This window comes from Pipistrellus kuhlii, unplaced genomic scaffold, assembly GCF_014108245.1.
Source record: "Pipistrellus kuhlii isolate mPipKuh1 unplaced genomic scaffold, mPipKuh1.p scaffold_m20_p_17, whole genome shotgun sequence".
NCBI lineage: Eukaryota > Metazoa > Chordata > Mammalia > Chiroptera > Vespertilionidae > Pipistrellus > Pipistrellus kuhlii.
The window spans coordinates 17,005,055-17,028,103 of NW_023425482.1; the positions used below are offsets into that span (position 1 = coordinate 17,005,055).

The 23,049-nt window shown below is 51.4% G+C and overlaps 1 protein-coding gene across 1 annotated transcript in view; it reads left to right on the forward strand.

Annotated features, from left to right (window-relative positions):
- The first annotated feature begins 12,679 nt into the window (after window positions 1–12,679).
- CALB2 (calbindin 2) overlaps window positions 12,680–23,049 on the forward strand; it is a 37,110-nt gene continuing 26,740 nt past the window's right edge. The window contains exon 1 of the mRNA XM_045582715.1: window positions 12,680–12,686. The gene's annotated coding sequence lies outside the window, so the exon portion shown is untranslated. The remainder of the gene's footprint in view (window positions 12,687–23,049) is intronic.

Consider the following 23,049-nt stretch of genomic DNA (forward strand, 5'->3'; position numbering starts at 1 on the left):
TCCATTTCTATTGCTTGCCACTAAGATCGATATTCAAAATATTTAACAACCAACCCATCCAACTTCAGTGCACTGAGCAATCAGAGCAGGCGTCAGCCACAGACAACTGGTCGGACTGTTCTGGTGTGTTCTGGCTGCAGATCAGCCTAGTTTGCAGCCAAAGAATAATAATAATTTAAAAAAATAAAAATAAAAAACACCCAGAGCAAAACATCTCCCATTCATTTCCCACAGAAATGATCTCACTTAAGAAGGATCACAGAGGAGGGAGCTAATGAATGGCAAGTCAATGAATGAATTAATGAACCAACAGCTTCCTGAAGGAAACTATAGGAGAAGGAAGAACCTGACCTATGCATACTCCAGAGCTAGGCACACTCTTCTTTCCCCAGAAGGTTTTAGGCCCATGCACTCCACTAATGGCATTGCAAGGGAAGTGTCATAAAGACACAGATAAACACTCATAAACGTGTAATGGTTTACAACGTATCATGCCTTGTTATTCTACCTATGGCAAGTAATAATGGCTTTGGATTAGTAGCAGTAAGGTAAATGTTCCTTATAAAATAAAGTACTCATGTAAAATTATAGACTTCTTGTTTTAAATTGTATAAATAAAAGCACAGGGTGGGGGTACAGAGATGTGGTAAGGATCATCATGGCAATGTAAGAAGGCCTGATGCTTAGGAAACACTGTATTATACATGGCAGGCAAAGTACCGAAAGTCAAGATCAAGATTTGAATCTTGACTTACTCTTTTTTTTTTTTTAAGTAGATGCTTCTTAAAAAAATATATATATATATATAATTGATTTTTTACAGAGAGGAGGAAGGGAGAGGGATAGAAAGCTAGAAACATCAATGAGAGAGAAACATAGATCAGCTGCCTCCTGCACACCCCCTATTGGGCATGTGCCTGCAATGGAACCTGGGACCTTTCAGTCCGCAGGCCGACACTCTATCCACTGAGCCAAACTGGTTTTGGCTTGACTTACTCTTGACCTCTCTAAACACAGCTGCCCCATCCTCCCTCTACCTCAGTCGCTACCTGACTAAACAGGAAGTGACGTGTTGCCAGTATCCACATTTCTGTTATGAAGTGTGACACCTGAGTGCAGCCACAAAGGAAAACCAAAATATGAGAGCGAATGCTATCCCGAGTCCCGCACACACGGTCCACCGAGCGGCTGTGGATGCCTCCGTTTTAGACAGATTTGCCTTGGGCGGGATTCAGCTCGGTGACCTAGACACCAAAGACTGTCTGTCCCAGTTCTAAGTCTCTGAGTTGTGTTGTCCTGTCCCTCGGCTCTTACTGTTCATATCACAGTGCGCTGGAAAAGACCAAAGAGTTCTCCTATTATACATTTCTTCCTGACATTTTTCTTAAACAAGGAGACTTTAAAAATTAAAATAACACTGACAGAGCTAAACACATATGTATGCACACACTTTCTAGGTACACTTCAGCAATCTTACTAGCCAGGAGGCATATTTCAGAGTTTTTCTCAAGGGTTGATAGTTGGAGGACTCGAGTTACAATCTTCAATTTTTTTTTTTAAAGATCAAAGGCTAAAGTAATATCTATTAAATATATCTTTCCTAGTCCATTGGGTTATTATGAAGAAACATTATAAACCAAAAACCAAGATGGCGGCATAGGGTAGACACCCGAATGCAGCCTACCACAACAAATTTGAATTTAGAACTGAAAAACAGGGGAGGCATTGCCCTGAAGCGCCAGACAGCTAGCTGAGAGGAGGCTCTGCCATCTGGAAAGGAGAGAGAAGGCACGCTGAACCTCAGGAACTGTGAAGGTACGGAGAACTGTGTGCGCGAAAAGGCGCTGGCTTAATCCCGTTGCGGAGAAGAAGGGCCGGACCTAGATTGCTGCTGGCTTACTCCCGGCACGCAGAGAGGGCGGGCTGGGCTGAGTTTGCTACTGGCTTACCCCTGGCGCTGAGAGGGCGAACAGCTAACGCGGCTGGCTTTCTTGTTCGAGAGGAAAACAGAATCACCCTATTGCTCTGATAGACGGCCCCAGACAGGGACAGGAGAGACTGTCAGGCAGCGGGCAGAGATCTCTTGGAGGTGTGTGAAGCCAGAGGCCTTTACTGCGGAACTTGGGGAGGAGCCGAAGGGAAAACAAAGTTTGTCTGCACCAACCCGAGACTCCGCCCTATCTGTGGCTGAGCACAGAAGCTTTCCCAGAGGCTGGCTTTCTCTAAGGAGAGACTGGCCGGAATCCAAAGCTTGTCTGCGCCTTTACCAAAGAGGTGCGTGCGCCTGCAACCAATCTTCCAAAACTCTCCACGAACAGGATTTTTCTAAGGCGAGACTGACAGGGAACCAAAGATTGTCTGTGCCACCCCAAGACACCGCCCTATTCAAGCAGAGTACGGAAACCCTCCTAGCTGAGACACTGCTGATCCTCACAGCCAATTGGCTTGGAGATCAACGCTTCCCAGTGATACCAACAATAAGCAAGGCTTAACAACAAGACTGTACACACAGCCCACAAAGGGCTACACCAAGACTGTCCACCGCAGGTAACTGGGAAGGCTGGGCTCTACCAGAACACCTAGCACACAAAGCTATTCCATCAAATCAGGGAAACAACTAAAATGCAGACAAGAAGAAGGACACAAAGGAAGGAGATGGAGGAAAAGAAAAGATTGGACATTGAGTTCAAAACTACAGTTATAAGGTTATTCAATAATATCCTAAAAAAGGCCGATAAAATAAATGAGACCTATGAGGATATGAAAAGGGAGCAACTAGAAATAATAAGGGATCAACAAGAAATGAAGAAAACATTGTCTGAAATAAAAAATATTATACAAAGTCCTAAAAATAGACTGGAAGATCGCAAGAATCAAGACAAAGATTTAGAACAAAAAGAGCCAGAGGACACTCCTCTGCAGAAGGGAGAAGATAAGAGAATCCAGAAAGTTGAAGATAGTGTAAGAAACCTCTGGGACAATTTCAAGCGAACCAACATCAGAATTATGGGGATTCCAGAAGAGAGAGAGCAAGATACCAAAAGAATACTAGAAGAAATAGTGACAGAAAACTTCCCCCACCTGGGGAAAGAAAGAAACTTACAAGTCAAGGAAGTCCACAGAACCCCAAACAAAAGGAATCCAAAGAGGACCACACCAAGGCATATCATAATTAAAATTCCAAGAGCAAAAGACAAAGAGAGAATATTAAAAGCAGCAAGAGAAAAGCAGGTAGTGACCTATAAAGGAGCACCCATAAGATTGTCAGCTGATTTCTCAACAGAAACCATGCAAGCCAGACGGGAATGGCAAGAAATATTCAAGGTGATGAATAGCAAGAACCTACAGCCAAAAATAATCTACCCAGCAAAGCTACCACTCAGAATCAAAGGACAGATAAAGAGCTTCACAAATAAAAAAAAGCTAAAAGAGTTCATCACCACCAAACCAGAATTATATGAATTGCTGAAGGGGGTTATTTAGGAAGAGGAAGAAGATAAAGATAAAAATTATGATCAACAAATACGTAGCTATCAACAAGTGAATCTAAAAAACAAGGGAATTAAAAAATCTGATGAACAATATTAACTGGTGAATATAATAGAATCAGAGGTATGGAAGGGGAGTGGACTGACGATTCTCGGAAAAGGGGAGTGGGGGTGCGGGAAGAGACTGAACAAAAACTGTGCACCTATGGATGAGGACAATGGGGGATGGGAAAAGGACAGAGGGTGGGGTGGGAACCTGGTGAAGGGGAGCAATTGAGGGGGGAAAGAGGATCACATTTGTAATAATCTAAAAAATAAAGATTTATTTAAAAAAATAATAAAAATAAAAAAAACCAAAGCCAATGAATTGAATCAAAGCCGTTGGTAGGGAGTGGAGAATGGAGGCAGGGGAGGGTGGGTAGAATTTATTTGAACGAATTGCCCAAATGTTGAAAATTGAGAGCTCTCACATAAAAAAAATGTTAATGCCCACCTTCTTTTGACAAAATGCAAATATCTGATCACCCTGGACTTCAGGAGCACATCCAGCTGGAATTGAGGAGAGTTCCCTACAAAACTTCCTGGCTTGAAAGGCATTGGTTATTGAGGCAATTTGTTCAACTGTTGGTTCATCCAGCGTTTACTCACTGAATGCCTACAGAGTGCCAGACACTAAAGCAGGATGGAAGGCCCTCTGGCTAACTATTTACATCTGAGGAGTATTTCCCATAGGCCTGGTTCGCCACGGTTCAGCCTGGAGATTCAGGATGAACACGATGACCAGAGCATTCCCTCCCAGCTTTGGGTCAGCTGATCCCGGTGATCCCGGAACTGACCAGTGAAAGCCCGAGAGTGATTGACAGGACAGGTGGAGCCTGTCACCTGTCCTGTCAATCAGCTGAGAAGCCCATGCATCCCAAATGCCTGCCTGGTCACAGTGTTCAGCCCCCTTGACTGAGGCTGGGGAAGTCTGGAAATAGCCCCACGGTGCTCCCTGTGGGTCTCTGGAAAGCGTTGCTAGGATCCACTTGGCATTTTCTATAAAAATCCTCTTCCATCCAGGCCTTCTGCTCACAGCTGAGCCTCTGGGGCAGCTGCCCTGACAAACAGTGGGAGGAGAAGTCACACCACGGGCTGGGACCAGCAGAAAACCGCCTGTTTGGAGCTGGCAGAATGAGAACCCCGTCTGCTGCCTGCTTTTCCTCGGGGGCCCTGCAAGGGCCATCCTGAAGGGAGTCACATGACGGAGGATGGCAGCAAGTTCAAGAGCTCCTGCAAGCAGGGCATGGCAGGGAGAAGCCTCCGTTGGCCTAAGCCATGTACTCCTATTGGTTTTCAGATCAAAAAGGCTCAGCTCACAAATCAAAATATATTCTGTAGTCTGCTATATCCTTCCATGCAACATTCTGTTTTTTCATGATATTATTTAATAACATGCTGTTAAGATTATGTTATTTTTATAATCTGGGGGGAAAATGCACAATAGTTTTATAAAGTGTTTTTGTCGTTTTGTTAATCCTATTCCAAGGATATTTTTCCACTGATTTTTTAAAGAGAGGGGAAGTGAGGGGGGAGAGACAGAGAGAGAGAAACATCAATGTGAGAGAGACACATCGATTGGTTGCCTCCCACATGCGCCAGGCATCCAGCTTTCAATGGAGGAATCAAACCTGGGACCCTTCTATCCGCAGGCTGATGCTCTATCCACTGAGCCAAACCCCACTGAGCCAAACTGGGCGAGGGCAGTTTTATAAAATTTTTTAAATCTGGAATCCCTCAAGTACCTCCAGAGCCTGGCTCAGGTGATATCTTTCCAGTGATACCTTCTAAGGAGGACAATACCACCTTAATCACTAGGAAGTGTTCCCTTTGAAAGCCATGGCCACAGAGAAAGGAATCAGGGCCCATAGCTGGTTCCATTCCTCAGCTCCCTCTGCTTGTGCCAAGCTCAGGGCTGCCCTCCCACCAGGCCCGCTCAGCCAGCTGCCTCTAAGTGGATTATCCAATTCACTGCCAGGACTTCTGAATCAATGCCTAGGTCACCCTCCGAGCATCTGTTCTCCTGCCCTGGAGGCACTGTGACTTTTGGGGCAGAGGGACACGGCTGTGCTCCTTGGAGGTACCTGGGCTTCTCTCTTTGAGGACAACCTAAGATTCCTGCAACTTGCAAGGTCTACAGCATGCACCCCTCTGTCTCCTCCTCCTTTTCTTTCCACCTGAAAAAAAAACATGTCTTGATGGAAATGTTCAAACATATTCAATAGTACCAGAGAATAGTATAATGAATCCCCCTGTAACCAATGATGAAAACTTGTCCAATCTCTTTTCTTCTCTGCCTCCACACGCTTTTCCCCTCAGTCCTATGGATTCTTCTGAGGCAAATCCAAGAGTTGTCATCTGTGACTACGTCAGGATATATCTTAAAGAGATAAGGTCTCTGTTTAAAAACACAGCCAAACACAATTATCATAATTTCTTAAGTTCATCAAATGTCAAATTAAGTCTTCATATTTTCCTGATCATTTTATAAATATTTCTTTAACGTTGTTCTGCTCGGGGGAGGACCTAAACAAGCCCACACACTGCCTTTTGTTGAAATGCCCCCTGTAAGTGGATAATGGTTTGGAGGGGGTGGGGAGGAACTATAAACTGGCTCCTGGCCTGCCCATTGCTATGAAATTGGTCATTGATCCAGGCTTTTAAGGTTTACAGATATAGAAAATACAAACTCTGTGTGTGTGTGTGTGTGTGTGTGTGTGTGTGTGTTAAAAGAGAAACTATATCATAAATTTAAACTATTTCCCATTCAAAATTTAAGTTATAGAATTTTGACTTGAAGTCTTTAATTTCATAGTTGTATCTCCTCTCCTATGCTGATAATTTTGGTTTCTATTAGCATCATTACTTATTTGCTCAATTTTACTATGTATGTGTTTTGAAATAGTTTTGAATAACAACACCAATGTTATTTCTGATACAATATTTTTACTGAAAAGAGTTTAAGATGCATTTTTGTTCTTTTGTACTTAGAACGTATTCCACTAAATATGTAACGTTGAACTACTGTGTCTTAAAAGTCATTTGAGCCTTGTCAGTTGGCTCAATGGGTTGGGCGTTGTCCTGGGCACCAAATACTGCCGGGTTGGTTCTGGTTGGGTGCATGCCTGGTTGTGGGCTAGATCTCTGGTGTGGGAGCCATGGAAGGCGATGTTTCGCTCTTCCACTGATGTTTCTCCCCCCCCCTCTCCATAAAAATCAATTACAACATTTCAATCAATAAATAGTCATTTGGAATCATTTTTCTTTGTGTGCCTACAACTTGATACACAACGAGGTCTATGTTTCTCGGTTTCTCCCATTTCCTTCAGGGGGCAGGTATGATTACTCCTTTTTTTTTTGTTTTGTTTTGTTAATTTTGTTTTATAAAATGTAAAATGTTTACACTATTCCAAAGTTGAAGCTCCAAAAAAGGTCCATTCTAAGCAGTTCAGCTTGGACCCTGTTCCCTCCACATGTTCCTTCCTTCCTCCTACAGGTCGCTGATTTTATTATCCTTATCATCATCCTTATTTTATCCATTAATACTCAAGCATGAATTTCTAAGTGGCAAGGGCTCCCTTTTAAAACAAAAGCCATGGAATGCTCCTTCGTGAACAGCTTTAAGATCACTCCTCTGAGAGGCTGGATGTTCAGAGTCACTCACAAGAAGAGGAGAAATGTACCCATTTTTTTTTATAGATAAAGAAACAGGAAAAAGGGCAAGACATGTTCCCGAAAACACACAACAAATTCAGCTAAGAAAGAGTCTCACTGGTTTCTTTTTAGGCACCGATCGCACCGATGGAATACAGACCAGCCCCGAGGGAGAGATCTTGTCTCTAAAAGTGCACACGTGTGTTCATGCATGCTCCCCAGGTGATAACTAGAACCCTGGTGCTCACAACCACTCGCATGAGCCAGTGACGGCCAACAGGCTGCTTCCGAGACTCTCTGACAATGTGTTATTATGGGACAAATCTTGCACGCAAGACTCAGGATTGAGCGCAAGAAACGTTACCTTTTTTTTTTTTTTCTTCAATGCAACCTAATCTCCATTCTGATCTCTCATCCCACCGAAAAAAACAGACGGTGAATCTTGGCCACATGTAGGAACCCCCAACTCCACCTCCCCACACACTTGCGTCTAAGTTCCATACGCGCAGAGGGGCGGAGGTGGAGGGACAGTTGCTTCTTGCTCTCCCATCTGCTCAGACCGCCTCAGATCCAGCCCTCACCCCCTCCGCCCTCGTTCGTGGTCCTCACAGGAGGCTGCTCTGCCATTGCCCATCCTGCTCCTGCAGCTCCCTCCCAGCTCGAATGCTCTGTCCACAGCACTGAAACCCTGTCTCCGTCCCCCCACCCCCGGGGGGGGCCCTGTCTGCCTAGATTTCCCATGCAGCCCTGGCTTCCCTAGAGCTCCCCCTGGGAATCGGGCACGAGTCTCTGAGACGCTTGGATGCTGCCAACAGACTTGAGGTCTTTGCTACATGCCCCTGCCCTAACCTTATCCTTCCCCTTGCCCTTGGCCTTGGCCCTGGCCCAGGAAGCAGAGCACAAGGCCCTCTTCTCAAGAGCCACAAACTTCCATGCACTTATTTCCCTCAGACAGCTCAACAAGGAACCTTTCTCTATTTAAACTGGGACTGGTCCGGCCGGCATGGCTCAGTGGTTGCGCATCCACCTATGTATGAGCCAGGAGTCCACAGTTCAGTAAAGGGTCATGGGCACATGGGCGGGTTGCGGGCTGGATCCCCAGCGTGGAGCATCCATGAGGTGGCGGATCAGGGCTTCATCATCATGGATGTCTCTCTCTCTCTCTCTCTCCCTTTCTCTCTGAAATCAATAAAAACATATTTTTTAAATAAATAACTAAATAAACCGGGAAGAAGAAGTCCTGTTCTTAGTTATTTTGCATCCTCTCATCCTTTTGTCGATATTCCCAAGTTCCTTTTGTTCTAAGGCCAAGACTCTTGAAATGCAAAGTCATAGAAGCAACTCCTTTCACCTTTGCTGACACATCCTTCCCCAGGTCCTGAGCATCGTGCATGGGCCAGCCTGGGTGGACTCGGGTAGCGCATGACTGAGCAGCTGTGTGCATACACCCAGCTGTGGGCGCTGCACACACTTGGACCATATGCCGGGCAGTCTGAATGGGGTGAAAAAAAAAAATGCCACACGGGAAACAGTAGTAGTTCATGCTTCAAAAACATTGTCCTGGCCCCAGTCGGTTTGGCTCAGTGGATAGAGCTTCAGCCTATGGACCGAAGGGTCCTGAGTTCGATTCTAACCAAGGGCATGTGCCTTGGTTGCAGGCTCCTTCCCAGCCCGGGCCCTGGTCAGGGCGCATGCAGGAGGCAACCAGCCGATGTGTTTCTCTCACATGGGCATTTCTCTCTGCCTTTCCCTCTCTCTTCCACTCTTTCTAAAAATCAATGGGAAAAAAATATCTCAGGTGAAGATTTAAAAACTAATAATAATAAACATTGTCCTGTCACTTAATAAAGCTGCAGGGGGGACGTGCCCACGAGTGTGGGTAGTTATGTGGAAGTTTGTTTGGAACAGAATATAAAGGTGAATGTGACCTTCCTTCCCTGGATAACCCACCCCTCCCCTCCAGCCTTATCACCCACAGGAGTCTCAGCCGGCCTCAGCTGGGCCCTACACCACCCGGGATCCAGGAGGATCAGCTGGGGACACACAGACATGACCAGAAAAAGGCCTAGATGCCCCTGTTCCACGGGGGCCCTGGGCAAAGTCGGCTCTCATTGCTGAGCTTCCCAACACCAGCTTCATTCAAACGGCGCCACTTAAAAGTTATCTGATCTCTGGCCGGTCCCCGAGTTCTGAGATGTAGCCGGTTACCATGGCAGCCGCTGCCCAATTAAAATGCTCACATTTATAGAAACTGGCTGAAGCTTTGGAATCTGACAGGGCTGCAATGCCGAACAGAGAATGTCACTCCCCAGACACATGAGGATGCTCCATTCAGAAGCCACGGCGGTGTCTGGCCTGAGAGATGGGCCCGAGATTCCAGGCCCTGGCACCGATGGACCGCATGACCACAGCGCATCCCACCTGAAGGTGTCCCCTCACTGACCCTTCCGGTGCCCGCATCATCATCGTTAATGCACTCACTGCCCTGAGCACCTTCTGTGTGTCAGGCAAGGCCCTGAGGGTAGAGGGCAAGCACCTCAGAGTCCCATGCTCACCTGGGCAGGCGTGGAGGGAGGTGGATGGGAAGCCAGAGAAGCAGCACGCAGTGTGAGAAAGACGATGATAAGGACAGGGGGAGGGGTACCAGGCCCGGGAAGGGGGTTACAGGTCTTTCGGGTGAAACCTAAGCTGGGCCTTGCAGGGTGAGCAGGAGTGAACTGGGATGGGGTGGGGGACTGGACAGGCCTGAGGAAAGGTGCTCGGGGAGGGAAAGAACAGCGGATGCAAAGAGCCCAGGATGGGCAAGCGAGCATTCAGGCAAGTCAATGCGGCCGGAGCATGGAGAGTGAGGGTGAGAGGGGAGAGATGCAGCTCAAGAAGAAAGGGGCGGTCCCCGGGTGCTCACCACGGGCTTCCGGCTGCCCGGCTCCCCTCTCAGTTCAAAGAGCCCAGGTTCTAGCTGGTTTGGCTCCGTGGACAGAGCGTCGGCCCTCGGACGGAAGGGTCCCGGTTTCTATTCTGGTCAAGGGCACGCACCTCAGACCTTGGTTGCAGGCTCGATCCCCAGCCGGGGCCCTGGTGGGGATGCATTCAGGAGGCAACCCGTGGATGTGTCTCTCTCACCTCGATGCTTCTCTCTCTCTCTGTCTCTCCCCCTCCCTTCCACTCTCTCTTAAAAAAAAAAAAAAATCAGTGGAAAAATATCCTCAGGTGAGATATATCCTCCAGCGAGAGGCTCCCTGGCCTGAGCTGGCAATGCGGGCGCGCGGGCAGCCGCACCTCGCTTCTCACCCAGGACATCACGATCCCGCGGGCACAGCGGCCGGCCGGGGTGCCGGAGCATCGGGTAATTAGCACTCGGCTTGTCAAAGCCCCGCTGCTATTTTTAAAGCCTTTCCCACACGTAGGTGTCACAGAGGATCCCAGAGTCTTTCTCAGTCCACCCAGGGCTCCCGGGGAGCACAGGGACCGATCCATAACTTCGTGAAAGTCACCCAGAACTTTAGGGGCGACGCGTCCCCCGCCCCCCCTTCCCTACTGGTCCTCCTGGAAATGGAGGGGAGGGAAGCCAACCAGGACTTCCTCACCTGCACCCCCTTCTCTTCCACCCTGGACAGCACCTGAAGCCACTCGCTTACTAGACCCCTGATGTAGGGTTAGGGTTAGGGTTAGGGATAGGGTGGGACCTCAGAAGGTTTGTACCTTCTCTGTACCTTGTGGAAAACAACGGGGGTGAGACAGCCCCGGGCCTCCCCCGGCTGCCTTCCGTCAAAGGTCAGCATACCACGAGCCCCCAGACTAAAAAGCGCCTACCTCCTGTTTCTGTAAATAAAGTTTTATTGGAACACAACCAAGTACGTTCCTTGACATACGGCCTAGGGCTCCTTTCCTGCTACAATGGCAGAACTGCGTCGTTAGCACAGAGGCTATGTGGCCTGCAAAGCCTGAAATGTTTCCTAAATAGTCACTATATGGCCCTCCGCAGGGAAAGGTTGTCAACCCAGGCTTAGGACCGACTCTCCCCGATGCAGCCCTTGAGGCAAGCGTTCAGGAGAGAGGGATTTAACAAGGACGTGCTGCCTAGAGTAGGGGTGTCGAACTCAATCAGAGAAGGGGCCAAAATCTAAAATCCAGCCTAAATTGCGGGCCGAATGGTTTACTGAACAGTCATAAGCTGTCATTGTAATGGAAACGCAGCGGAGTGCAGTGATGACAGCGCGGTGCGGGCCACATTGCAAGGCCTGGCGGGACGGATTTGGCCCGCGGGCCTTGTGTTTGACACATGTGGCCTAGAGGAACCAGCCAGGGGCCGGAGGGACCAGGGCCCGGAGGAGGAGGAGACCAGGCCAGGGTGTGACATCGGATAACACCTCAGCCTCAGCCTGGCCCCCTCGGAGCCCCTGGCTCCGAGGTCCCTGAAAAAGGAGCAGGTGTAAACCCAGGAGAAGCCGAGCCTGCAGGAGGCGCCGGTGCCCCAGTCCCTGCCCACGCCCTGGAGCCGCGTTGACATGTTTCCGCCTTGCTGCAGCCTGGGAAGAGGCAGTGTCGGAGGCCTCTTCACAGCTGCCAGCGCTGGGTGAGCTCATGCAGGTGAGGGGCCCGGCCCAGCGCCCAGCGCGGTCCTCAGCGCTGCCCGCCCGTGTGCTGAGTTCCGGGGCCTCAGAGAAATGAAGCACAGTCTTTGTCCCCAGGGGGGAGCAGAGGGGGAAGGCGGGGGCTGGGCTGGCATTTGGGAAATCAGCATGTAACATCCCTCAGGGCCCTTCTTATCGGGAGGTGGGCAAGGGGGAGGGGGGGGGAGAAGTCTTACTTTTTTCATGTGTTTTATTGATCTTTTTTTTTAAAAGAGGGAGAGGGAGAGAGAAAGAGAAACATTGATGAAAGAGAAACGTCCATTGGCTGCCTCCTGCACCCCCCTCCTGCCGCCCCCAGCAGGGACCAAGCCCATCACCTAGGCAAGTGCCCTGACCAGGAATTGAAGCCGCTACCTCTGGGCTGCCAGGCTGGGGAATGGCATGTCATTGGCAGCCGCTGGGAGTTAGTGCGGGTGCCTCTCTCTGTGAGGACACCAGTCAGATGGAACGAGGGCCCACTGGGACGGCCTCGTGTTGATTTAATTACCTCCTTCCAGGTTCTATCCCCAAATACAGTCATGCATGCCTGGGGTACTGGGGGTTGGGACTTCGGCATATGGATTTGGGGGGGGGGGGGGGGTCACAGTTCAGCCCAGAACAGCTGGCATGTGGGGAAGCGCACCCTGGTTCTGGTAGGGAGGTCACTTGGAGAACAGGAAGCGGGGGTGGCCGGCTGGGTGAAACCCCGTCGCAGCCGTCCAGCCCATGAGGGCCTGAAGCCACGAGGGCGGAGGCCACCGGCTGCGGGATGGGCTCTGCCTCCAGCTGTGACCGCCCTTCAATCCAGCAGCAGCAGCAGCAGCAGCAGCAGTGAGGGGAGGAGGACAGCGCGTGCTGCCACACAAAGGCAGCCAGCTGGTGCCCCGAGCACGTGTCCCCGCGGACCCTCATTCCACCTGACCGGTGTCCTCGTGAGAAGGGAAAATGGGGGCCCAGAGAAAGAGAGAGAGACACCCCCACTAACCCCCAGCAGCTGCCAGTGTGACGTGTCGCTCCCCTTCGCCAAGCCTCTCCTTGCCCCAGAGGCTTAAAGCCGGCGTCAGGGGTCCTCTGGCCCAGCCGCGGGGGTGGGACCTCCGGGCAGCGCCTGGGCGTCGAGGTGGTGCCCCCACTGTCCCCGCTTGTTCCCAGAGTCCACGTCCTCCGGTGCCAGCTGATCATCAGAGGAGCCTTGCACCCCACAGGGCTAGCATCTCCCTTCCACCTTCCCCCACGCCCACCCCCTATCCCCTCACCCCCCTCCCTCCCTCCCACCCCAGCCACTTCCTCGGGCCTGTCCTCAGAGGGCCCGGCTGCTCATACCACTGCCTCCCAAAGAACCTTTTCCTCTGTCTCCTCTGGGCCAGGCCTCTGCAGCTTCCACCCTTTGTGGTTACACACGTTTCTTTCTCTCCCTCTCTCTCTCTCTCTCTCTCTCTCTCTCTCACACACACACACACACACACACACACACACACACACACCATCCACCGTTCCTCAAACACCGCCACACCAAGATGTATCCCTTCAGCCCATCTCCTGGGGGAAAGGGGTGCCACCCATTGCGCCACCACCACCTGAGTGTGACTTTATTCATCAGCTTCTTCCCCGGGCGTTAGCCAAGTGCTAAGACAGTGCCAAGCGTTTTGAAGGGCGGGGTTGCTGAAAAGAGATGGCATGGCGGGGGACTGGGGCGGGGGGTGGGGGGTTGGGGGGGTGGAGAAGGCGGTTAAGCAGGGAAGAGGCAGCTACCCTCTCTGCCCTCCTCGGTCAGCCGATGCTGTGAGCCAGGGGGGGCTCTGCAGAGTCCTTTGAAGTCACTCCAGGCTGCCTTGTCAGCCTCAGAGCGGCCGCAGGCGATAAGCAAACGAGTTGGGCGTAGCTGTGTCCCAGTAACATCTGAGTCTCCTAGGGTTTTCATAAAAGGCTATCCTCCTTTTCATTTTTCCCAAACATTGACCAACGTGAGACGCACCCTCAGCCAGCCGGCCGTGCAGACACAGAGGGGGGCTCGTCTGCCCGAGAGCCAGAGCTCGCCGGCCCCCCGCTCTCCGTGGACCTCACAATGTGCATCTTCCCCGTCTGGCTCGCAGGTCCCCTCCCAAGGACCAGCCCTGGACGCCCCTTGCTATGCGCCATCCCTGCCTCCGCTCCTCTGGCTGGAACTGGAGGAGGGGGACTCCCTGTTCTGTGGGCTTTGGATCCCCGGGGGTCTGCTCTCCAGCGTGGAGGAGATGACAGGGTGACAAATGGGCTGGCAGGCGGGCGGCTATGGAACAGTGGCCGCGGGGCGCATGCCAGTTGACTGAGAAGGGAGCCCCTGGCGGGTTCCATCTGCCTTTCCCCGCCCCAGCCCGCCCCCGAGGCGTCGTGCCCCGAGGGTTCCATCTGCCACCCTTCTGGGGCACCGCTCCCACGTTACCAGCGGTATTTGTTAGTATGGTTATCGCCATCTGATTTTAGACATCCCGCCTCCGTTAATAAAAATAACAATTCTGCCTGCTCTAAAAGCAGGTGAGCTCCTGTGGGGAGGAGGGGGGGGGGGGGACGCGCTCAGGGGGAACCTGGAGGAGCCAGGGGAGAAGGAAGGGGCAGGAGAAGAAGCCAGGCAAAGATGCACTTTCGTGAGAGTGTGGCCTCAGCCTGCCCTGCTGCTCTGGGGTATGGATGGTACCTCGGAGCGCTCTCACCGCTGGCTCTGGGCTGTCCCACTGTGTGGCCTGTGGACAGGAGGTGGGGGGTGGGTGCCGCTTTGAGCCCTTGACAGCACCAACATTCACAGCAGCTGGGGTGGGGGGGTTCCCATGTTAGAGGGCACCTTGGCCGGCGCCATTGGCATCTACCATGGGCAGTGAGCCTGGAGGCCCAGACCTCAGGAACTGGCTCTGTGACTCCCGGTAAACCACACTCGAGCTGAAACCGGTTTGGCTCAGTGGATAGAGCGTCCGCCTGCCAACTGGAAGGTCCCAGGTTGAATTCTGATCAAGGGCATGTACCTTGATTGCGGGCACATCCCCAGTAGGGGATTCTCTCTCATCGATGTTTCTAACGCTCTATCCCTCTCTCTCCTCTCTGTAAGAAATCGATAAAATATATATTAAACAAACAAACAAACAAAAAACAACTCCCTGCCCCTTTCTATCCCTCTCCCTCCTTCCTCTCTTCCTCTGGATCTACCTCCCCCTCCATCACTGTCCAGCACAGGCAGGGCAGGCCCTGCCAGGGCTCCTGGCTCCTATGACCGACCCCCGCAATCAGAGCAGGAGCTGAAGGTGCTAGGAAGCACCCCCCCTTTGGCCTCTCTTGGGGCCCAGGCCCACCCACCCTGCACCCCAGCCTGCGGCCTGCCTGTGAGGGGATTCCCTGACGTGGCCAGGAGGCAGGGAGGGCAGGGCGCAGCCGTGAACTAGGCCGGGATTAATGAATGGGAGCGAGGACAGCAGCCAGGCCGCGCCTCCTCACCAGCCGGTGCGGCCCCCCCACGGGGCGAGCAGCTGCCTACCTGGCCCGCTGCCTGGCACTGGATGGCACATGGAGCTGGCCAGGGTACGGCCAGGGATCGGTTCTAGCTCAGGGATCATTCCAGAGGGTCCCGCTGCTATAAAGTTCGAAACAGAAACATCCTCCTCCGTTCTGCGGCCCATCCTTCCGTCCTTCCTTCCTCCATCCCTCCATCCTTCCCTCTTGTCCTCCCTCCCACCCCGTCTTCTCTCCTTCCTTCCACCATTATTCACGGGGGGCATATGTGTCACAAACTGCTGAAAGCAAGGGGAACGTGATGAACACAACAGATAGGGTTCCTACCTCCACGCTAGTGAGGGTGACAAAGGATGGAACTTTGCAAGGTCATGAGTCACTCAGAGGCACAAGGAAGACACGGGTTCCTTGTTCCCCAGGATAATCTTCCTCAGTGCCCCGTCCCCCTGCTGGGGAGTGGCAGGGTCGGGGAGCACCCTTGGATCTGCCCGGTGTACTAGGTGTACCGGTTAATAACGCGGATTTTTTTCCAATAGATGAAGTGACACCTATGTTGATATATATGCGACTTGATATATATATATGCTATTTTGTTGTATTGACAACAAGCTTCGAAACGTCATATGTCAAGTTTGCTGAAGGTGTTAACATCATAGATATTTTTACGATTAAAAATGTCAAATTTCATGCCAAAAAAAAAAGTGTCTGTGGGAAGTTTTAATTCATTACTTTGTTTTGAAGAAAAGTGCCACTGAAAGTTACCGTACACTTTGGGAAGCTTGTGGTGAACATGCTCCATCTCAAGATACTTGTGGACACTAGTTTAAATGCTTTAAAAGTGATGATTTCGATGTGAAAGACAAAGAACATCCAGGTCAACTGAAAAAGTTGGAAGACCAACAGTTACAAGCATTATTGGATGAAGATGCATGTCAAACTCAAAAACGACTTGCAGAAAGAGTAAATGTTGCTCAGCAAACAATTTCTGATTGTTTACAAGCAATGGAAAAGATTTTAAAATATATTTCATTGATTTTTTTACAGAAAGAAAGAGATAGAGAGTTAGAAACATCGATCAGCTGCCTCCTGCACACTCCCTACTGGGTATGTGCCCGAAATCAAGATTACATGCCCTTGACCAGAATCGAACCTGGGACCCTTGAGTCCGAAGGCCGATGTCCTACCCACTGAGCCAAACTGGTTAAGGTGGGAAAGATTTTAGAGGAAGGAAAATGGGTGCCACTTCAACTGAACGGAAGACAAATGGAAAACCGAAAGTCATCAGTAAAATGTTGTTTCAACGGCACGAAATGGTCTTTTTTTGCATCGAATTGTGATTGGCAATGAAAAGTGGATTTATTTTGAGAATCCCAAATGCCAAAATCATGGGTTGGTCCAGGTCAATCATCAACATCACCTTCAAGGCCACATCTCTTTGGAAAGAAGACAATGCTCTGCGTTTGGTGGGATCAGGAAGGTGTGTTGTATTATGAACTTCTAAAACCAGGTAAAACTGTTAATACTGATCACTATCTGCAAAAAATAATCAATTTGAACCACACTTTGATCGTAAAACTACCAGACTGGGCCAGAAGACACAGCAAAGTAATTTTGCCTCATGATGTCGCACCATCACACACTTCAAAACCAGTTAAAGGCACGTTAAAAGATCTTGCCTGGGAAGTATTAACCCACTGCCGTATTCACCAGGCCTTGCTCCTTCAGATTATCACTTGTTCCGATCGATGGCACACATACTTTCTGAGCAGCACTTCAAAACACACAAAGAAGTGGAAAATTGGGTCTCTGAATGGTTTGCCTCAAAACAAGAAAAGTTCTATTGGGACGGTATCCACAAATTACCTGAAAGACGGGGGAAATGTGTAGCTAGGGATGGACATTACTTTGAATAAAGAACTTTTGATGTTTCTCTTGAAATTATCGTGTTTTCTTTGATTACAAAATCCGTATTAACTGGTTAATAATGTGGATTAACTCTTAACCAGTTAAGAATGCAGATTAATTAGTAACCGGTTCATAGTTCGGATTTTGCCCCAGAGTGGCTGCCTCCTCTCTCCCCGTCCAGACTCCTCTCGGCCCCTGGTCCTGACTGGAGGGCAGCAGCAGCTGTAGGGGCCTCCCCCAGTCCCCGCCCCTGGGCCAGAGCTCCCACCCCCTCACAGCTGCTGCAGAGTCAGCTGGTAGCCTGTCACACCTGCACCCTTCTCCAGAGTGTTGCCCTTGGCAGAAGGGAGCTGCCCCCTTCCCCCTAGAGATGGACCCTGGCCAATGCTCACCTGTCTCCCCTCTACACTGCAGTCCCACTGGCCTTCTTGCATCCCTCCTCCATGGAGCTTTTGCCCAAGGGTTTAAGTCTCAGGAACCTTCCTTCTCCTGGGTAAATGGGAAACACTTACAGGACTCCCATGGTTCATCCTGTTTGCACTTCTTTGCTCACTTGTGTGGTTTGGACAATACCTGTCTCCCCGCTCTCAACTCTGAACTCCCCAGGGGAGGCGTCTCGGGGCATTATTCCATGGTTTTGCTCACCCTTGAGTCCCCAGGGCCTAGTACAGCACCCAGCTCAAAGCAGGTGGCTCACCCATAATTTCTGACCTCACCCACAAAGTCCATGTAAACGATTTCATGAATGAACGGAATGCGGCGCTTATCTTTTAGCTCCACAGGCCAACGTCCCTGCTTCCTCCCGGAGCAGCCTGGAACTGGGGCACTGCTCTCTAGGGACCCTTTTTCCTATCCTTGGTGAAAGGAGCCAAGTTCCTGGCCACCAGGAAGTCCCGTTCTGGCAGGAAACGGAGGTTTGTTTGCAAATCGAGCCCAGGGCTCCTGGCCAGGTCCCCAAGCAGAGGCCAAGCCAGCCTCAGCAGCGGTCTGACCGATTCAGTTTCACTCGCAGCTCTATTTCCCTTCGCGGCCCTTGCCTGAGCCTTGCCTTCTCCACACCCTCCAACCCCTTCCTTTGGGGACCCCATCCCACCTTCTGGAGAGAGGGGTCATCAGCGCCTAGCTCAGCTGGCAAAAGGGTCTCTTCCAGATCCATATCGCAGCCTGGTGATCCAGAACCCAGCTCTCCTGAGATCCCACCGCACGATCAAGGGGATAAAGCAGCCAGCATCTACCTAAGCGATGTGCAGCCATCATTTCACTGAATCGTCACAACAATCCTTCGACCACAGGTTCACTGGGGTCCTGATTTCACAGAAGAAACTAAAGCTTGCAGAGGTTTGAGAAGATTCCATTCGACTAGATCAGGGGCCAGCAAACTACGGACGTTCCACAGCCCAAATCTGGCCCACCACATGCTTTTGTAAATAAGGTTTCATTAAAACAGCTCTGTTCGTGTATTAGGTATTGTTTGTGGCTGCTTTTGCACTACAACTGCCAAGTTGACTTACTGAGACAGAGACCCTGTGCCCATAAAGCCAAAAAATGTGCTATAGGGCCGTTTAACACACACACACACACACAACAAAAAAAACAAAACAAAAACTTGCCAACCCATTGTAGAAGTCAGCCCACCCCTCAGCTCTCCCTTTGACATTTGGACTCATTGTCAGAATGTTTTTCACCCAGATTTACAGCAAACATGTCCCACCACGTGTTCGAGTTTCCCACATGGAGCACCCACCACTAAAGTGACTGAGCATCCACTGTCTCTAAGGGAAACAGCCCATCTCTGCCCTGCCCACCTCACCCCCTGCCCCTGCCCCATCCACCTCACCCCATCCTCCTCACCCCCTGCCCCTGCCCCATCCACCTCACCCATCCACCTCACCCCCTGCCCCTGCCCCATCCACCTCACCCCATCCTTCTCACCCCCTGCCCCTGCCCCATCCACCTCATCCCATCCACCTCACCCCCTGCCCCTGCCCCATCCACCTCACCCCCTGCCCCTGCCCCATCCACCTCACCCATCCACCTCACCCCCTGCCCCTGCCCCATCCACCTCATCCCATCCTCCTCACCCCCTGCCCCTGCCCCATCCACCTCACCCCCTGCCCCTGCCCCATCCACCTCACCCATCCACCTCACCCCCTGCCCCATCCACCTCACCCCATCCTCCTCACCCCCTGCCCCTGCCCCATCCACCTCATCCCATCCTCCTCACCCCCTGCCCCTGCCCCATCCACCTCACCCCATCCTCCTCACCCCCTGCCCCTGCCCCATCCACCTCACCCCATTCCCCTCACCCCCTGCCCCTGCCCCCAGCCACAGCCAAGTGGGTCAACGGGTGGGTGCCATGTGCAGCTGGGCAGCAACCTATGATTTAAACGCCTGATATCAGCACTGCCAGGGAAAGACAAATACCGTATCATTTCACTTATGTGTGGAACCGAAAGAACGAAACAAATGAACAACATTGAAACAAACTCACAGATAAGGAGAGCAGACGGGTGGTTGCCAGTGGGGAGGGGGGCTGAGGACTGGGAGAAAGGACTGAGGAGTACAGACTGGTGGTTGCACGATAGTCGTGGGGATGTAAGCACAGCCAGGGTATAATAATGTGATACTACGTACGGGGCCAGGTGGGCCTGGGAATACCAGGGGAGCACTTTGAAAAGTATGTGACTGTATAGCCAGTGTTCTGTGCACCTGAAACTGATGCAAAATAATACTGAATGTTAAAAGACCAATGTTTATATATTTCCACCAATAATACTCATTTGGGGGGGTGGGGCGGGAGGTGGAATGGTCTGACATGGAAAGGTGAACTGGACCAATCAGATTCTTCTCTTGGGCATTGGAAATAGGGAAATATAGAGGCGAGGCCATTTTGTCCAGGGAGAGGGGTTTCACTGATTGGATTAGGCCTATCAATCACCTTCAGTTTTCTGACCTGTAATAACATAGGAAGGCTTATGTTCCAGGCACTACCTCATCCTTTACATGCATTACCACTCTTAATGCTCACCAACAGTGTACAAGTAAGCTACTAACATTATCCTCATCCTCTATAACAAAAGAGTAATATGCTAAGTGTCCCACCAATTAGTCGACCACTCAACCAGTTGCTATGACGTGCACTGACCACCAGGAGGCAGATGCTCAACACAGGAGTGGAGACCACAGGCATGGGAACATGGAACAGATGGATGAATCTCAGAGGGAAGAGGGGAAGGGGGAAGGCGGGAAGAGATTAATCAAAGATCTTACATGCATACTAGAGGCCCTCCACCTGGCCTGTGCCCTCTTGCAATCCGGGACCACTCGGGGGATGTCAGAGAGCCAGTTTCAGCCCGATCCCCACAGACCAGGCCGAGGAACCCCACCGGTGCACGAATCCATGCACCGGGCCTCTAGTGAGAAAAATAAAAGCTCAGAGAAGGTGCACACCTGGCCCGGAGTCACACAGCCATCCCATGGCAGAACTGCTGAATAACTGCAGAACCAAGGGCTAAAAAGGGGCCTGAGCTCTCAGCCCCAGTGCCTCCCTCCACCTACTGGGGGAGGGGGTCACTGGACGGCCCCCAGCTACTGTCCTTCCACTTCCTGTTGCTATCCTGCTGGCCCAGGCGCGTTGTCCACAGATGCTCAGGCTTCAGATCAAGTTTACTCAGAAGTCCTGTTCCCATCCTCTGGCTTCCTCTGGACTCTCTCTTCTCCCTCCACCTGATCCGTTTCCATGGAAACTGCTGGGCTCCGGCATCCCTTTCATCCTCCTTTCTGGGAGGCAAGGCTTGCTCTCGGGCACCCCGGCAGCCAGGCCTGGCCATTAGGAAGACCAGAGAAACCCTATCCGGAGGAAATCTTTCCAGGCGGAGGGAGGAACCGGGCTGGGCTTCTGATTTTTTTTTTTTTTTTCTTTGATGCTCTCAAAGGGCACCAGGTGCTCTGAGGAGCTCTGCCCATGACCTCCGCCCGGTGGATGCTGGCTGGAAAGCTGTTTGGCATCTGCTCTGCATCTCGTCGTCTCATCATCGGCAGGCCGCCCCGGTCCCACCACCCAGGGGGAGTGGTTCGGGGGTCTGAGGCAGAAGGCAAAGTTCAGTAGATCTTCTTATGAATGCTAGGTGCTGGGTCACAGCAGCGACTTCACCAGGTACGCTGCACAAATTTTTAAAACGTGACATACCTGCCGAACCTGGTTTGGCTCAGTGGATAGAGCGTCGGCCTGCGGACTGAAAGGTCCCAGGTTCGATTCCAGTCAAGGGCATGTACCTTGGTTGCGGGCACATCCCCGGTAGGGAATGTGCAAGAGGCAGCTGATCGATGATTCCCTTTCATCGATGTTTCTAACTCTCTATCCATCTTTCTTCCTCTCTGTAAAAAAAAATCAATAAAAATATATATTTTTTAAAAATGACATACCTGACTACGTAGTCAGAGGCACTGACTTCTCTCCCCCTAGATCTGTGGTCGGCAAACTGCCGGCTCACGAGCCACATGTGGTTCTTTGGCCCCTTGAGGTTGGCTCTTCCACAAAACTACCATGGCCTGGGCGAGTCTATTTGAAGAAGTGGCGTTAGAAGAAGTTTAAGTTTAAAAAATTTTGGCTGTCAAAAAAAATTTCAATCGTCGTACTGTTGATAGTTAGCTCTGTTGACTAATGAGTTTGCCGACCACTGCCCTCCCTAGGTTGTCAAATAAATAAATAAAATAATGACACCAGCCAACACAACAATAGCCGCCCAGGGTGGCTGAATCAAAAGTGTGCCTATTTTCCTTGTCAGATCGGAAAGCAGTGTATTTTTTGGAGTGCCACAGAATTTCAGTAATTAGTTCGTGTGTGTCCTGAGATGAAAAGGGTTGGGAATCTCTGGGCTGCAGCCTTCAGGATGCAGCTGGTGGGCTGGAGGTGCCAAGGGAAGATGGCATCCAATCTGCCCGCTCTGGGGAAGGGAGGAGCCAGCCACCCGCTGGACTCCCTGGCAGCCCTGGAACAGTGGGTGTGGCCAGGGACGGACGGGCACCCCTTGCTCTGTGGCCAGGATCTGGGAAGACTTTGTCATCCGGGGACTTCACCTGGTCCACAAGGACGCCCTGGCCCTGGGGAGTGGACACCGGAGGGGCCGGCGGGTTCTCGGCCGCCCACCTCTGCTGGGGCCTGCTTGGGTGTTAACCTTGCTGGGCCCGGGTTTTCTAATCTTTAAAATGGGCTCGATGCTTGCCTGGCACACCTGCTAGGCTGGCTGTGACCCCCTAACCAAACAGGACGTACGTCCAGTCGCTGTAAAGACATCTGATTGTGTCCTGGGGGGGCGTGGTCCTCCTCCTCCTTGTCCTAGACCATGAGGGGAGATGGCTGAGGAGCTGCGAAACCTCAGGCACCTGCAGACATGACAAGCTCCTCAAAGCACGGAGATACAGACATAAAGGGGGTTCCCTCTTATCACCCCTGCGTTCAAGTATGTCCGTGCAACGTCTTGCCCAGCCCTTGGCGACATCTGGGTCTGAGTCCACGTTTTCCTTCAGGGGGTTCAGGTAGCTCATCTTGATCCAGTTCAATTTCAAAGCGCTCCTCTTCTTTCCCCCCTGCAGATGGCACGGGGACCTCCACTGGGAGAGGAGACTGGCCTTGGGCATCTCCTCTGGGTGGGGTGAGGAGGCAGGAGAAGAGGGAGGACGAGATCTCAACCCCCTGGGCTGGGGCTGTCCTCTGGGGAGCCAGGGGTCCCTGCCCAGGGGGATGAAGGTTTCCGTGGAGCCATTTTCAGCTCCACCCTCGCCTCTTTCAGCCCCTGGACCGACCGGCAGGCACGTGGGTTCTGTTCCTCCTCCAAACTCCCCGTGTGCCTTCCCCAGGAGCACAGAGACCT